This window comes from Scyliorhinus torazame, chromosome 29 (assembly GCF_047496885.1).
Source record: "Scyliorhinus torazame isolate Kashiwa2021f chromosome 29, sScyTor2.1, whole genome shotgun sequence".
NCBI classification, from domain to species: domain Eukaryota; kingdom Metazoa; phylum Chordata; class Chondrichthyes; order Carcharhiniformes; family Scyliorhinidae; genus Scyliorhinus; species Scyliorhinus torazame.
In genome coordinates this window covers 17,917,420-17,934,414 of record NC_092735.1, presented here as the reverse complement: position 1 = coordinate 17,934,414, position 16,995 = coordinate 17,917,420, and the positions used below count along the sequence as shown (strand labels likewise).

The 16,995-nt window shown below is 50.0% G+C and overlaps 1 long non-coding RNA gene across 2 annotated transcripts; it reads right to left on the bottom strand.

Moving 5' to 3' along the window:
* Window positions 1-3,575: 3,575 nt before the first annotated feature.
* On the bottom strand, window positions 3,576-16,184 carry LOC140403902 (uncharacterized). 2 transcript variants are annotated; one of them, XR_011938433.1, is made up of 5 exons: window positions 16,099-16,184; window positions 8,655-9,003; window positions 8,138-8,349; window positions 7,728-7,859; window positions 3,576-3,784 (listed from the first exon to the last, which is right to left on the bottom strand). It is a non-coding gene; the product is annotated as an uncharacterized lncRNA (long non-coding RNA). The 2 variants fall into 2 exon arrangements; XR_011938434.1 differs by lacking the exon at window positions 3,576-3,784 and adding an exon at window positions 6,092-6,451.
* Window positions 16,185-16,995: the final 811 nt, after the last annotated feature.

Sequence of the window (16,995 nt, the reverse complement as noted above, 5' to 3'; positions counted from 1 at the left end):
CCCTTCTCCAGAGCTGAAGACTGTTCTTTACCTTGTGGTTGATTGTCAGGGTGGATGTGCTTCTATTGGACGAATAAATCAACACAAAAATCACGTTTAAGATCTCACGACATAATTGCTAAGCTAATCAAGCGTAGAGAGGATTGAACCCCTGGTCTGGATTTATTGCTTATTGAAGTGAGTGAAGGCAGAGATAACGGAGGGACTTGTGAAATAAAAATTCATTGGGAAGCGGAACAGAGGAGTGGAGGACAGTTAATGCGATTTCCACTTTTAAAAAAATCGAACAAATCCAGGAACCATACTGAGCTTAAAATAGTGGAGCCCTTCCTCAAAGATGCAATGGAAAGGCATCTACAAACCAAATATATCTTAAAAGAAGAGCAGTTAGCTTGGACTTCAAAAGAAAAGGTTTTGCTTGATAACCCTTTACTGAATGATTGGAAGTAACGAAGGAGTGGGCAGGGTGATATCTTGTTTGGATTTTCCATTTTTGTTTGCCATTCTCACAACAATTTGAACTCGGGAATTGGCCATGTGATTTTAAATAAGCGTGGCGGAGTGCAGTAGATAGCTGGAGAGGATTGTGACAAAATGCAAGACATTAATCCACCTGCAGATTGGATGTGCAATTTTCAAATCAATTTTGACATAGGTAAGTGCGAGGGGGTGCATTTTGTCTGGAGGAATACGGAGGTCAGTTTGTCCTTGGAAAGTAAGAGTCTAGAAAGGGAAGAGGAATAAAACAATCTCACGGTGTAGGTACACAAATCAATATATGTAACAAGGCATGCTAATAAGGCCATCAAAAAGGCAAACAAAGCATGGGGTTCCTTCCTGGATGGATCGAATTGAAAAGCAGAGAAGCTACGTTGAGTTTGCAGGGTTGTTATACACTTTGAGAATCTGGCATCTTTCTGCTCTTCAGAATTTACAAGAAGAATATAACAGCATTGTGGAAGGGGCAGAGCGTTTGCCAAATATCAGCAGAGCTGTACTACTGACTCTGGCTAGGCAGGTTCATGACTAATAAAGTCTCTCAGGAAATATCGACCAGGTCGGAGCTCTTTTCTCTTGAAAGCGGCTGATGGATGATCTGACAGCTCCCCCAGATTTTGCCAGGGCTCGATGGGCGGCACGGTGGCGCAGTGGTTGGCACTGCTGCCCCACAGCGTCAGGATCCCGAGTTCAATTCCGGCCTTGGGTGACTGTCTTTGTGGAGTTTGTACTTTCTCCCCGTGTCTGCGTGGATTTCTTCCGGGCGCTCCGGTTTCCTCCCACAGTCCAAAGGTGTGCAGGATAGTTGGATTGGCTCTGCTACATTGCCCCTTGGTGTCCAAGGATGTGCAGGTTAGGTGGGGGTTACAGGGATAAGGTGGGGAAGTGGGCCTAGGTAGGGTGCTCTTTCATGGGGGTGCGGTGCAGAATCGATGGACTGAATAGCCTCCTTCTGCACCATAGGGATTTTATGATTCTACGATAAGAGAGATGTAGGGAAGAAGGTATGGGGGTCACAAATATAAGATAGTTATATCTGAACAGGAAATTATGGAAAAGCTGCTCTCCAAAGAGAGCAGCTCGAAAGTAAAATTTATGCTATAAGGAGTAGTCGAATGGCTACTGTAATTGCATTTAAGGGGATGCTAAATGAACAGACCAGGGAAGAGGAATATAGCAATACGTTTATTAAGATGAAGTAGGGTAGGATTTTTAATTAACAAGGGTTGGGGGTGTGAAACGTTATTAAGTGAAGGTTGGAATGTGGGGTTGAATTTAGTCAGATCAGCCAAGGTGTGCATGTATACCGGTCCCTTAATATAGCCGGTGTGCTGAATGTATTCACCATAATGCATGCATGATACCATAACCTGTGACCTATGACCTGGAAGTGGTGATATGAAATGCTCCCAGGTACTGTAATGTAACCCCGGTTCATAGAATTTACAGTGCAGAAGGAGGCCATTCGGCCCATCGAGTCTACACCGGCTCTTGGAAAGAGCACCCTACTCAAGGTCAACACCTCCACCCTATCCCCATAACCCAGTAACCCCACCCAACACTAAGAGCAATTTTGGATACTAAGGGCAATTTATCATGGCCAATCCACCTAACCTGCACATCTTTGGACTGTGGGAGGAAACCGGAGCACCCGGAGGAAACCCACGCACACACGGGGAGGATATGCAGACTCCGCACAGACAGTGACCCAAGCCGGAATCGAACCTGGGACCCTGGAGCTGTGAAGCAATTGTGCTATCCACAATGCTACCGGTATGGCTCCGCCTCTGGCTCCACCCAAACTGGGGCATATATAGGCCGGCCTCTTGTGGGCGGCATTCATCTGTACTACTGACTCTGGCTAGGCAAGTTCATGACGAATAAAGTCTTATGTTCACTCGCTCTCGCTGCCTCTCTGTGGATTGAAGATTCATCAGCCGGGCAAGTAGATACAGGGGTTTACAAGGCATATGGTATACTTGCCTTTATTAGCCAAGGCATAGAGTTTAAAAGCAGGGAGGATTTGCTGGAACTGTATAAAATGTTGGTTAGGCCACCGCTAGAGTATTGTGTGCAGTTGTGGAATCAACATTATAGGAGGGATGTGATAGCACTGGAAAGGGTGCAGAGGAGATTTACCGGGATGTTGCCTGAGCTGGAGCATTTAGCTATAGAATTTACAGATTACATAGAATTTACAGTGCAGAAGGAGGCCATTCGGCCCATTGAGTCTGCACCGGCTCTTGGAAAGAGCATCCTACCCAAGGTCCACACCTCCACCTAATCCCCATATCCCAGTAACCCCACCCAACACTAAGGGCAATTTTGGACACTAAGGGCAATTTATCATGGCCAATCCACCTAACCTGCACATCTTTGGACTGTGGGAGGAAACCGGAGCACCCGGAGGAAACCCACGCACGCACGGGGAGGATGTGCAGACTCTGCACAGACAGTTACCCAAGCCGGGAATCGAACCTGGGACCCTGGAGCTGTGAAGCAATTGTGCTATCCACAGAGCTACCGTGCTGCCCCACAATGCTACCGTGCTGCCCCACAATGCTACCGTGCTGCCCCACAATGCTACCGTGCTGCTGGTGTTCTGGGGCCCCGCGCAGAAGGAGGTAGGCCCAGAGGGGGAGAGGCCGGCCCGCCGATCGGTGGGCCCTGATCGCAGGCCAGACCCCATCGGAGGCCACCACGGTTAAGGAGCCCCCCTCCCCTCCCCCACAGGCCGCCCCCCCCCCCCAGTGTTCCCGAAGCCGCCCCCCCCCCAGTGTTCCCGAAGGGTTCCCGCCGGCAGCGACCAGGGGTGGACGGCGCCGGTGGGAACCTTTCGTGTCATAGTGGCCGCTCGGCTATCCGGGCCGGAGAATCGCCGCTCGCCAGTTTCCGAGCGGCCCGGTGCGAATCGCGTGGCGCTGGTTTCCGGGGGGTGGGAGAATCGCGTGCGGGGGTCGGGGCGGCGTGGCGTGATTCGTGAGGCACCCCGGCGATTCTCCCACCTGGCGTGGGGCGGTGGGGGCGGCGGAGAATAGCGCCCAATGTATTTCCATAATGCACTCATAGATCCTCAGTTTTGTTCCATGTTACTGATTTATTTTGCTCATTCTGAATGTGTGTTGCAATTCTGAACTTTAGAGTCCTGTGGGTCAGTAATGTACTGGCATGAATTATATATAGCCTCTGTCGGCCTACACATTACAGTAATCTGTCGCCACAATGCACCCCGGAGCCTCAGGATGTGATACCAAATGCAGGTGGTACTCAGCTAATCAGGCTGGACCTGGGGAGAGACAAACAGTTAACATTTCAGGCCTTTTGTTGCAAAGGAGCTTACAGTTCAATCTCCGCCATTCCACAGTTAAAAGGCTAACTCTTTTCCGGCCAGTTTGGCTTTTGTGTTCCCCTCTGCACGCATGCCGATTGTAGTAATGCATTTCCGTGAATTAGCACTGCTGCCTCACAACGTCGGGGACCTGGGTTCTCTGCCTGTGTGGAGTTTGCACGTAGTCCCCGTGTCTGCATGGGTTTCCTCCGGGTGCTCCGGTTTCCTCCCACAGTCCAAAGGTGTGCAGGTTAGGTGGATTGGCCACGTTAAATTGCCCCTTAATGACCAGGGATGTGCAGGTTAGGTTCTGGGTTACGGGGATAGGGAGGGTGGACGGGGGAGTGTAAATGGATAGAGTGCTCATTCGAAGGGTTGGTGCAGACTTGATGGGCCAAATGGCCTCCTTCTGCACTGTAAGAATTCTATGTAGGGATTCTATGTCAGGCACCCCATAGCATCAAAATGTTTACTTATCATAGTAGTGATTTGAGCTCGTACGGTCGTAGGAAAAGGGAGCAGGAGTTGGCCATAATTCCCATCAACCCTGCTCCGCCATTCGATAATATCACAGTTGACCTGATTGTGGTCTTAACTCCACTTTCCCACTGGGCCCCAAGACGATATATCGCTATAGCTTTAATATATTCCAATTGTGTAGGAATGTGTTACCATGATGCACCCGAAAGCCTCATTATTTGGAAAGAAAAAAGAAGGATTTAAGTCTATTTGGCACCTGTGATGACATCAGAACTTCCCAATAGGCTTTGCAACCAGTGAAATGTTAATGGGAGTCTACTCACTCCAGCAACGTGGGCAGGGAAATGCAAGTCATTCACACATCACAAACGTCCGCAAACAGCAATGTGGGCCCAACCACATAATCTGTCATTGTGATGTGGATCGAGGGACCGATGGGTCAGGATACTCAGCTGCTCTACGTCGAAACAGTACCACAGGAATTTTGGCTTTCAGCTGAGAGAGCGGCAGGCCTTGGGCCTAACATTGCATCCGAAAGACGGCACCTCTCGTAGTGCAGCACTCCTTCTGTACTGCACTGAGTATCAGCCTAGATCTTGGTGCTCGAGTCTCCAGAGTGGGAGCTGAACCCACAACCTTTAGATTCAGAAGCATAGTTTCATGGTCACCGATAGGCTTCTAATTCCAGATTTTTATTGAATTCAAATTTCATCATCTGCCATGCTGGGATTCGAACCCTGGGTCTCTGGAATACCAATCCAGTGACAATGCCACCACTCCATTTCAGTACTAGAACATATAACATTGAACATACAGTGCAGAAGGAGGCCATTCGGCCCATCGAATCTGCACCGACCGTATTTAAGCCCTCATTTCCACCCTACCCCTGTAACCCAATAACCTCTCCTAACCTTTTTGGTCACTACGGGGAATTTATCATGGCCAATCCACCTAACCTGCACGTCTTTGGACTGTGGGAGGAAACCGGAGTATCCGGAGGAAACCCACGCAGACACAGGGAGAACGTGCAGACTCCGCACAGACAGTGACCCAGCGGGGAATCGAACCTGGGACCCTGGCGCTGTGAAGCCACAGTGCTAGCCACTTGTGCTACCGTGCTGCCCATTACTGTGTTGTAATGATGCGCCTCTACAGCCTTAGTACGTGTTGAGTTCGAGGAAGTGACCCAGCAGGAGCGTAAGGAGACAAAAGGTTTATTGATGTAGAATGAAGATTCAAAGTACTCTGATTCCAGAAGGGACTAGCCGCGCCCGGCCCATCCTCGGGCTGGGGTTTTTATTGTCCTAATTTGCTCCCCTGCTGGTGAGGGAGCTCCGCCACCATTCCAGGAAGCTCCTGTCCACCAGACTCACAGGAAGCCTAATCGGCCAGGCCCTGTGAGTCTCCGAAAGGTTACAACAGTATGTACTTTTTATATCCATTGCTGGAAAAGAACTGTCCCTGCTGTCACTCATCATTACACTTCTCAGCTCTCTATTCTTTGGCTCTATCTCTGCAGTTATCTACCTGCTCAATCACACTCTTTTCTCCACCATTAAAACCATTTGTCTCTCTCCCCCCAGCCATCTCCACAGAATGCCCATCATCTCCAACCCTCGGAATACAGACTGATTTGATTTGGTTTGATTTATTGTCACATGTACCGAAGTACAGTGAAAAGTATTTTTCTGCAGCCAAGGAAACGTACACAGTACGTACATAGTAGACAAAAAAGAACAATCGACAGAGAACATTGACAAATGTTACATCGACAAACAGTGATTGGTTACAGTGCGGAACAAGGGGCCAAACAAAGCTATTACATGAGCAAGAGCAGCATAGGGTGTGGTGAATAGTGTTCTTACAAGGAACAGATCGGTCCGAGGGGGAGTCATTGAGGAGTCTAGTAGCTGTGGAGATGAAGCTATTCCTATGTGTGGATGTGTGGGTCTTCTGTACCTTCTGCCTGATGGAAGGGTCTGGAAGAGGGCAAAGCAAAGGTGGGAGGGATCTCTGATAATGCTGTCTGCCTTCCTGAGGCAGCGAGCGGAGTAGACAGAATCAACGTGAGGGTGGAAAGCTTGTGCGATGTGTTGGGCTGGGTTCACCACACTCTGCTGTTTCTTGCTTGATGGACTCGAATGCCTATGGTGGATAACAGATTTAGCTAATCATTGCCACAACTGGCTGGACTACATAAGCACTAATAGGTCTTCCTCCCATTTGTCAAAATTGCTCACTATTTTTGGACCATCCTAAGATACAAATATGACCCCCGACCTCTTCTCTCCACTTCTTAAAACGCCTGTCATGTTCTGTAGAATGGCTGAAGTGAATGGTGAACTGCAGAACATTTGTTTAAATAATTTATAATGGAACAACTGCGAGGTAAGATAACTAGGATAAATAAAAGAATAAACTACTAACACTAAGTAACTATTGTAGAGCTACTGCAAATTCCGTCTATCCTCCAGCATGACCTACTCCCAACTCCCCAGCCTTAGGGTCCCGTGGTGGGTTTACGCTGCCACCTAGTGGTCGGAGGTCGTGCATAACATTATGTACAAACTTGCCTTGTGCGTATCATCACACCCTTCTCCCCTGCCTCCCCCACCCTACCCCAACTACAAGAGCAAGGAGCTCAGGGGCTTTATTTTTCACCATGATAGAAACCGTCCAGTAAACGGCACTGCTCCCTTCCCTTCGACCGCTGAGCCAAACTTCATTTAAGGATCCTCCCTGCCCAAAACCCAACTCCCGATGCCCTGACCCTATTCCCACTATGCGGCTGAGCACCCACTCTCCCCTCCTGTTCATTGATAGCGTTAATGATTCTCTCTCCCCAGGTACTGTGCCTTTTCCCCTTAAAATCTTCTATCATTGCCCTTGTCTTCAAAAATCTAACGCTTGGGGATAGAAGGGCTGGATCTATAAGGTAAATGTATTTACAGCACTGCTTGTGGGCCAAGTGTATCAGGATGTTTCAGAAACATCAGTAAAGGATGGTATTGGATAACGAATGACACCTATCATCCCAATATCTAGCTGGAGACACAGTGGAGAGGTCATTGGAAAAGGTTATGGGATAGGGACCTGGCCTCAATATTCCACATGCTGGCAGACTCCTGCACTGCTGCCAGTGATTCAGTGCCTTCTTCCTCGCTCTCCCCTTCCTTCGCTTCCTTTGGAGTGGGAGGGCGACCTGACAGTGGATGGCGGGGTGTGAGATGGATCTTGTTGTTCAGAGTCTGCAATGGGAAAACTAGAAGGATTAGGATGCAGCCCATGTAGCCACTAGGCCGCGCATCATTAGTAATGAACCCATAGATACTGAGTAGATAGATTTGGGGGATTTGGGCTCAGGATAGTTGTGGTTATCTATGGATAGTTGTGGTTATCTATCTATGGAGTGGCCACATACCCCCTGCCTGTGGCCACGGCAGCTGTCGCTCTCCTCCTCAGTCACCACCTTCTCAAGGGAAGGAATGACATGAATTCAGCCTTCACTGCTCCTGTTCAGCTTCGGTTGCCGGCTGTTGTGCCCTGTCTTGTCCTGGAAGAGAAAGAGTGCTGATTGTGAATGAATGTATTGGCAGACGTGTTTATGTGTGTGGGTGATACTTCACGTGGATGTAGAGCTGTGAGATGTATCCGAGGTACGAGCGGAGCCTGTGAAGGATGCAATACGTGTGGGTTGTGTGAATGTCAGTGTATAGTTAGCTGGTGGATGTGGTGCGTTGAGCTTGTGATGCTGGGGATGGCGACTTGAGAAGTGCATTCGTACGATGCGGGGGGGGGGGGGGGGGGGGTGGGGGGGGGGGGGGGTCTTACCTTGACCACTCCTGTCACGTCTTTGCATTGTGTGCAACAGGTGCACCATGTCCTGGGGGCTGTGCTGCCGGCTGCGGCCTCCTTGGCGATCTCTCCCCATGTTAGACACAACAGTTGCCTCTGTGGTCCCCATTGCTTTTAGGAGGACCTTGCCCTTCCCCTCGCAGGGCCTCTGAGAATATGTGACCGTCTCCTTCAGTCCTTGAGCCATCCTGATATAGAAAAGGTAAATATACGGCTCCAGTAAAATTGCTCCTAATCAGTGCTTGAGAGCTTCAACATGGAGGGCTCTGTTTTTGCATCTCTGGGCACATTTAAATCATGCTTTTCAGCAATTAGCCTCCAAATTGCAGGCTAAATCCAGACTTTTAAACAAGTGCATCTTATTAACACAGCACCCACTTACGCCTCTCCCCACAATAGCCCGCCTGCATGTTTGCCTGCTCTGCTGTAGTGCATGCTATAGTTTTGGCAAATTTATTAACATTTTACCATATGGTGTACCTTATGAACTTACATTGATCTAGTGTCGTAGTAATGTGTTGCCACAAACTAGCCCATATTTGGTTATCTCAGTAACGCGTTGGTCTTGTGGGTGCTACTTGCGGGCCAGAAGCTCCGGGTTCGAGTCCCACTTCAGGACCCGATGGCCACGGAAGGTGTGTTCACGCCGTGGCCAAACAGGTCTTTCGTCGGCCTGTAAATCCTCCCAATGCGCCGGAAGGCAGGCGGTAAGAGTGGGAGGGTTTCCTGACCAGCGGCACTACAGAATGCCACGGCAAAACCATCGTGCTGCTTGGCCAAGCTCATTGTGCAACAATCCAATGGAAGGCCATGGCCGCCAGCACCCCCTTAAGGGGTGGGATCTGTAGGAGGAAGAATAACGTGTTTCAATGATGCACCCTGTAAACTCAGTGTGTTGCAATGATTATGTCACATTTACAGCATAGAAACAGACATAGCAAAACAGGCAAAAGGTCGAGCTGCTGTTCATTCTCCACTTCAGCCTCTTCACACCCTTTTCAGCGAACCTTTTTCTACCACATATCCTTCTATTCCTCTCTCACATGTGTACCTATCTATCGCCTGTTAAAAATCACCTATGGTGTTCACCTTGTGGTATTACGTTCCATATTATAACCGCTCTCTGGGTAAAGAGGTTTCTCCTGAAATCCCTATTGGATTTATTAGAAATCACCTCGCAGTTACGGCCCTGTTTCTGATCAATGGCGACTCCATCAAACACTTTAATAATCTCGAAGCTGTCTTCTGGATCACCCCTCAATCTTCTCTTTTCTGTTCCTGATCAATCCTTTGTGATGGCTATAAATTCCCAGCTATGGTAAAATTCTGTTACGTTTTTTAAACCTTCCCCAGCGCTTCTAAAGCCCTTTTTACATCAGAGTCATAGGGCCCGATTTAAGGCGCAAAAAATAGAGTCCCGTTTTGGGTGTGTATCGCCGCGTCTTTCTCGGTTCCTGCAGTTCCAAGAACGACCTCGCTATCAAACGGGGCCTTACTCGGGAACGCACTGCCAAGGCCGCACTTACCTCATTTCCTGAGCTCGTCGGTGCAGGAAGAGATCGGGGCGCCATATTTAAATGCCACCCCGATCTCTCGACTCCATTCATACACCCCACCACCATGGTCTCTGGACCCCCCAACCTACCCCTTTGGGAGTCCTCGTGTCCCCCCCCTTACCCCACCTCTTAAGGGAAGGGCACCCCAGACCCGATCGCTGCCACGGGCAACCTGGCACCTGGGCACCTTGGCACTGCCAGCCAGTCACCCGGGCAGTGCCCCTGCCAGCCTGGCAGTGCCACCCAGGCACCCTGGCAGGAGAACCCTGGCAGTACTAGGGTGGCAGCACCTGAGTGCCCAGGCGGCAGTGCCAAAGTACCAGGCAGGCAGTGCCAAGGTTCCCTGGTGCTAGCGAGAGTGCCAGGGTGCAACCCTGCACATTCCCCGACCTGGAATGAAGAACTTGTCGTATGAGGAACGGTTGTGGACTCTGGGTCTGTACTCGTTGGAGTTTAGAAGGATGAGAGGGGATCTTATTGAAACGTACAAGATACTGCGAGGCCTGGATAGAGTGGACGTGGAGAGGGTGTTTCATTTGTAGGAAAAACTAGAACCAGAGACACCATATCAGATTAAAGGGACGATCCTTTAAAACAGAGATGAGGAGGAATTTCTTCAGCCAGAGGGTGGTGAATCTGTGGAACTCTTTGCCGCAGAAGGCTGTGGAGGCCAATTCACTGAGTGTCTTTAAGACAGGGATAGATAGGTTGTTGATTAATAAGGGGATCAGGGGTTATGGGGAGAGGGCAGGAGAATGGGGATGAGAAAATATCAGCCGTGATTGAATGGCGGAGCAGACTCGATGGGCCGAGTGGCCTAATTCTGCTTCTACGTCTTATGGTCTTATGGTCACACGGGGGCCTCCAATGGCCTGGGAACCCCCTCCTCCCCCCCAGATACTGTTACGCCTGGTCCACGTTTATGTGGACCGGTGCTAAACGGCACCCTGGCGAGGTCTCCCGGGCACGGGCGTTTATTCCTGGGCCACGGGAGAATCGGGCACTGACATATTTAAATGAGCCTAATGGCCCACTTAAATATGTTAATCACTGGGAGAGATCCAGAGCGCAGTGTCGCAAGTCTTGCGAGATATTCCCAGTGTCGCAAGTCTTGCGAGAAGCCTCTCGCGAGATTTACCGGCCTCGTCGCGTCACCGAGTCGGGTGTAGCGAGGCCGTTCGATCGCGCCCATGGAGTTTTACAGCACAGAAAGAGGCCCTTCGGCCCATCACGTCTGTGCTGGACATCAAGCCCCTATCTAATCTAATCCCGTTTTCCAGCACTTGGTCCATAGAACGTGCTCCAGCGTTTCAAGTGCTCATCTGACTGTTTCTTAAATGTTGTGCGGGTTCCCGCCTCCACCACCCTTTCAGACAGTGAGTCCCAGACTCCCAACACCCTCTGGGTGAAGATGTTTGCCGTCAAATTCCATCCTGCCCCTTGCCGTAAATCTATGCTCCTTGGTTATTGACCCCTCCACGAAGGGGAAAAGCTCCTTCCTATCTACCCTATCTATGTCCCTCATAACCTTGCACCCTTCGATCAGGTCTCCCCTCAGCCTTCATATCATAGAAATCAAACCTGTCCACAGTCCTCCAGTTAGGGGTGGGTAATAAATGCTGGCCGGGCCCACAAAGCTCACATCCCATGAATGATTAAGTTTTAAAAATGGTGGTCTAACTAATGTACGAGTTATTTTCCCAAAAAAGGTCCCTTACTCTTCCAAAGTTTATCACCTCAAGCTTTTCCACCTTGAAGTCAATGTGCCAACTGATGTGCCATCAATCAACACAAGACGAGTAGTGAACGAAACTGAGGCTTTAATAAGCTAAACAGAAAGCCCCCTGGCCTCTGATCCCGAACTGGGCCAGGGCCGGAGGCTGTCCACCTTTATACCGAGCCCGAGGGGAGGCGGAGCCATCAGGCAGTGGTTTACCACATTACATGTAATACAGTAACAGTTTACCATAATACATATAATATACTAACAGTGGTTTACCACACTAACAACACACCTATTCTACAAGTCTGTCCATGTCCTTGGTAATGCTTGGCCTGAAAACTTGCATACGATGACCAGACTGGGGTGAAGTTTACCACCCCGCCTGACCACAGGAGACGTAGCGGACGGGGATGGTAAACCTGGTGGACTGTTGAAAGGTCCGTTGAACTTGCGGGGCGGGGAGGGGGGGAACCTCCAGTTTCGGGGTGAGGACACTGGACAATCCCACCCCCTGTGTCTGTGATAGGCTGCCTCCCTGCTCTTCTCACACGAGTGCTGGGGGCCATTTCAGGCTCTTCTGCGCTTTAGCCTCTGCCTTGACTGAAAATCATTCAGCGGTGAAAATGTCAGCCGCAAAACATGTGCTCGAGCCCTAATGGAGTGTCAATCGACACCCGACGGACTGAGGCGTGAGGGAGTTACAAACTGAACCAAGCTGACACTTTGATATACAGTAACATACACAATTAACGATGCCTATTTGATCTGGTATAATACTGTAATTCAAGATTTGATTTAATAGGATTCCAGCATTCTTACGATTACAGACCAAATTTACAGTTCATTCCATCCGTAAACGGTCAGTGCGCTTTTTGCAGCCTACGATTGGAGTTATAAAATAGGTAAACATTTGCAAACAGCTTAAAATAAATAAAAACACATCCATTTTACTTACAGTCGTAAAAAAACCTGTCATGGAGCTGCAGTTGCTGACTCATTCAATATAGCCATAAAGACAACTCTCTCCCAAATCAACAGCAAAGGCATATGAAGTTGAACTTAAGCAGGTAGATTTCTGTAACAAATTACGCTTGCTACTTCATTGTAATAATAATAACAATATTATTGTCACAAGTAGGCTTACATTAACACTGCAGTGAAGTTACTGTGAAAATCCCCGAGCCTCCACACTCCGGCGCCTGTTCGGATGCACGGAGGGGGAATTCAGAATGTCCAATTCACCGAACAAGCACGTCTTTCGGGACTTGTGGGAGGAAACCGGAGCACCCGGAGGAAACCCACGCAGACACGGGGAGAATGTGCAGACTCCGCCCAGACAGTGACTCGAGAATCGAACGCGGGACCCTGCCGCTGTGAAGCAACAGTGCTAACCACTGTGCTACTGTGGAGTGCTGTCTTTTGAGACATTGGGCACGATTCTCCGATCGCGGGACAGAGTGTCTGTGCCGTCGTGAACGCCGTTGCCTTTCACGATGGCGCAAAATGGGCGCGGGCACTAGCGATTCTGGCCCCCACAGGGAGCCAGCACGGCGCTGGAGCGGTTCACGCCTCACTTCCTGGCGCGCACTGGGCGCCGCGGCAACCCGCACATCTGCAGTTGGGCCGCGCCAACCCGTGAATGCGCGGGGGACTTCTTCAACGCGTCGGCCCCGACGCAACATGGCGCGGGGGGTTCAGGGGCCGGCTGCGTAATGAAATAGGGCCGGGGCTGGAGAGGCCAGCCCGCCGATTGGTGGGTCCCGATCGCGGGCCAGACCCCATCGGAGCCCCCCCCCCACCCCGGTGAAGGAACGCCTCTCTCCCTCCCACAGGCCGCCACCTGACCCTACGCGCAGTGTTCCTGCCGGCTGCGAGCACGTGTGAATGGCGGCGGCATGGCCACTCGGCCCATCAAGGCGCGCCGGCGCAAATGGCGCCGATTCTTCGCTCCTCGGAGAATCGCCTGCTCGAGTCGGATCGGTGCCGCGTGAGAAAATGGCGCGAACGGCGATTCTCCCATAGGGAGAATCCCGCCCATTAAACCCAAGGCCGTGCCTGTTCTTCTTTCTGAGTGCCGACATTAAAACAGTGACGGTGTGCCTTTCACTGGAAGGCACTCTGAAATATCGTTAAAATCAATGCAATTCTTTTTTCACTTCGCAAATAAGTGGCAGCCTCAGTGTACACGTTTATTGTAATAATTGTCTGTCAATATAACCCTGTATTGCAGGAACGTATTGCAATAGGTCACCATCTAAACACACTCTGTTCCTTTACCTTTCATTGTTACCATGAGCCTGTAGCCAGAATTCTCCAATCGTTGCAATTTCACTTTTCCCGCTGGTGGCGCACTCCCGCCCGCGGAATTCCCGGCAGCGTGGAGTGGCTTCCTTGGGAAATCCCATTAACAATCCGCGCAAAGATAGAATCCCGTCGCCAGTGGATGCCGTGCTTCGGCGGAATACACGGCTGGGGGACCGGAGAATAAGAACATAAGAACTAGGAGCAGGAGTAGGCCATCTGGCCCCTCGAGCCTGCTCCACCATTCAATGAGATCATGGCTGATCTTTTGTGGACTCAGCTCCACGTTCCGGCCCGAACACCATAACCCTTAATCCCTTTATTCTTCAAAAAACTATCTATCTTTATCTTAAAAGCATTTAATGAAGGAGCCTCTACTGCTTCACTGGGCAAGGAATTCCATAGATTCACAATCCTTTGGGTGTTTAGCCCATAAAATCCAGCCCATAATGAAACCCTGTAAGCTTTGATGCAGTATTGTTTTGTAATGACGCTCGCTAAAGCTTCAGTATAGCCTTACATTGTCATAAAGTGTTGCCTTTTTGTCTCAGACTATCCCTTTGCTACAGTAATGTGTTGCAGTCAGGCAGCCCCTATCTTGGTATATGTATTGTACCCAAACCTATTCCTTTACCATGATGTGACTTAAAGCTTCAACATAGTTGTTTCCTGTCGTTACAATTAGCAATGGCTCACCCGATACATATGTTTAATATTGCAGGAAAACGTAAGCATGTTGCACTCATGATGCCTTGGGAACAATACTCACCAACTACTGTGTTGCCGCGTCTCCTCAGTGTGTTTTACTGCCTGTAGTAATGTGCGTTCTGACATAGCCCATCATTTCTTTTTGCTGCATCGATCCTTTCCACAGGCAAGCCTGCTAACTTCCATTATCACAGGAATGTGTTACCACGGCGGCACAGCGGTTAGCACCGCTGCCGCCCCGCGCCAGGGACCTGGCTTCGATTCCGGCCTCGGGTGACTGTCTGTGTGGAGTCTGCACGTCCTCCCCGGGTCTGCGTGGGCTTCCTCCGGGTGCTCCGGTTTCCTCCCCCCCCCCCCGCCCACCATCCAAAGATGTGCGGGTTAGGTGGATTGGCCGTGCTAAATTGTCCCTTCGTGTCCAAAGGTGGGGTTAGGGGGGAGGGGTTACAGGGATAGGGCGGTGGGGGTGGGGGGGGGGGACTAGGTGGGGTGCTCTTTCAGATGGTCGGTGTGGACCCGATGGGCCAAATGGCCTCCTCCTGCACTGTTGGGGTTCTGCGATTCTTCTATGATTCCATGATGAACTGTAGAAGCTCAGTAGGTTCTCTGATGGCTATAGTGTCATTGTGCTGTACCACAGCGTCAGATACTCCTTGCGTTAAATTAACACAATTTATATTTTATGACCCTAGTGTTATCCTTTGCTGTAGACTGTGATGGCATAATGCAGAGTGCAGGCGTGGTATATTTCTGCATTTCAGGAATTTATTGACTAGATACCTCCTTTAGCCTCTGTATATTTACTTATTATAGTAAGTTATTGGCATATTGTACTCTGAAGCCTCGGTTTATCCTTGTTTCTTTGTAGTGTTGCTATGCCAGGCCAGGTGGCTTCCATTTCTTTCCTTACTTGATCGATGTGCTACCACGATGGTCCTTTACCCACACCTCGCCAAGTACTTCCCAGAATGCATTGTCTCAGTCTCAGCAGGGTCCATCACCAGAGAAACGGGTTCTCCTGCGGCATCTCACAGCCTCGGCACAGTTACTTGTTGAAGTAATTGTCGGACATTTGGAGAGTGGAGGGCCAATGGTCAAACCATCCTCCAGAGCCCACAGCCAGTCCCATGCGCCTGCTGGTTGCCTGGGAAACACAAGAAAGAGTTGCAATATGGGGCGCGAATAATGGCGCCCAGTTGCTGAGGAGCATAAGGGAATGCCGACTGGAATGAACACCAACCATTTATGAATGACAACCAGAGTCCATGGCATGGATTCTTTGAGATAGACAAGCATCTCTTAAAGATGTTCGGAGTTCCCAGCACAATGATCTAAGTGCTTCTAAGTGCCACCTCTGCGGTAGACAGCCAATGGATAAAGATACATACATAGAAACATAGAAGATACGAGCAGGAGGAGGCCTTTTGGCCCTTCGAGCCTGCTCCGCCATTCACCACGATCATGGCTGATCATCCAACTCAATAGCCTAATCCTGCTTTCTCCCCATAGCCTTTGATCCCATTCGCTCCAAGTGCTATATCCAGCCGCCTCTTGAATATATTCAAAGTTTTAGCAATATATTGATGGCATCATCGCATTTCTAAGCCAAGAGCAAGAGGACCCAAAAGCTGTTCCATACACTCACGTACAGAGGGGAGGAGGCTGATTAAACAGAATTATTTTGCCATGATGCATTGGCTCTGTATGTTGCTTCTTGATGGTCGTAATCTGTTGTGTTCCTGAATTTCAGTAATATCTACATACAAAACAGACGGACAGTAAAGTACTGGCTGCTTCAGCAGCTCCCCGCGCCCCCTTCCCCCCACCCCCCTCCGTGATCGCCATGGCATCACGGTTGCTACGCCGTCCCTCAACCTCCCACCTCCTACCTCAAGTAGGCTCAAGGGATAATGTGTTGCTTTCATGCACTCAACAGCTTGAGCCTATTTACCTCCCATCCCGCTGTGTTGCCATGGTGCTATTGTTTCGTATCAATGCCATGTTGTTGCCATGGGAATGGGATGGTTACAGTAGGAGGCCATTTGGCCCATTATCTCTGGACAGGTTTGATGCACACTGTAACCTGAGTATGTTTATTTATTGTAGTAACGTGTTTCCACGATGTTGGCTATACAGCCTGCCCCTGCTCAGTCACAGCGGCATGGACTCCAAGCCCTCGTGTGCGAGGCTTAGCTTAATACAGCTTAAAGTAGTGTACAGGGCTCATCTGTCTAGGTCCAGGATGAGTCGATTTTTTTGTGGGAGTGGGGTACACGTGCGAGCACCATGGAGGGGGCCCGGCCAATCCTGTGCACATGTTCTGGTCGTGTTTTCCAAGCTCGCGGGGTCCCGGTCTCCTTCTTTGGCACCATTCTGGCGATTCTGAAAACTGAGCTGGAGCCCTGTCCCTTGGTGCCCATATTTGGGGTGTCAGACTTGCTGGAGATGCAGACGGGAGCGGGGGCCGATGACCGGGCCTCTGCCTCGGAGGCGAGTGCTGATAATGGTCACCTTCCCCAGCCTCAGTGCGGCTGGGAGATCTGAGA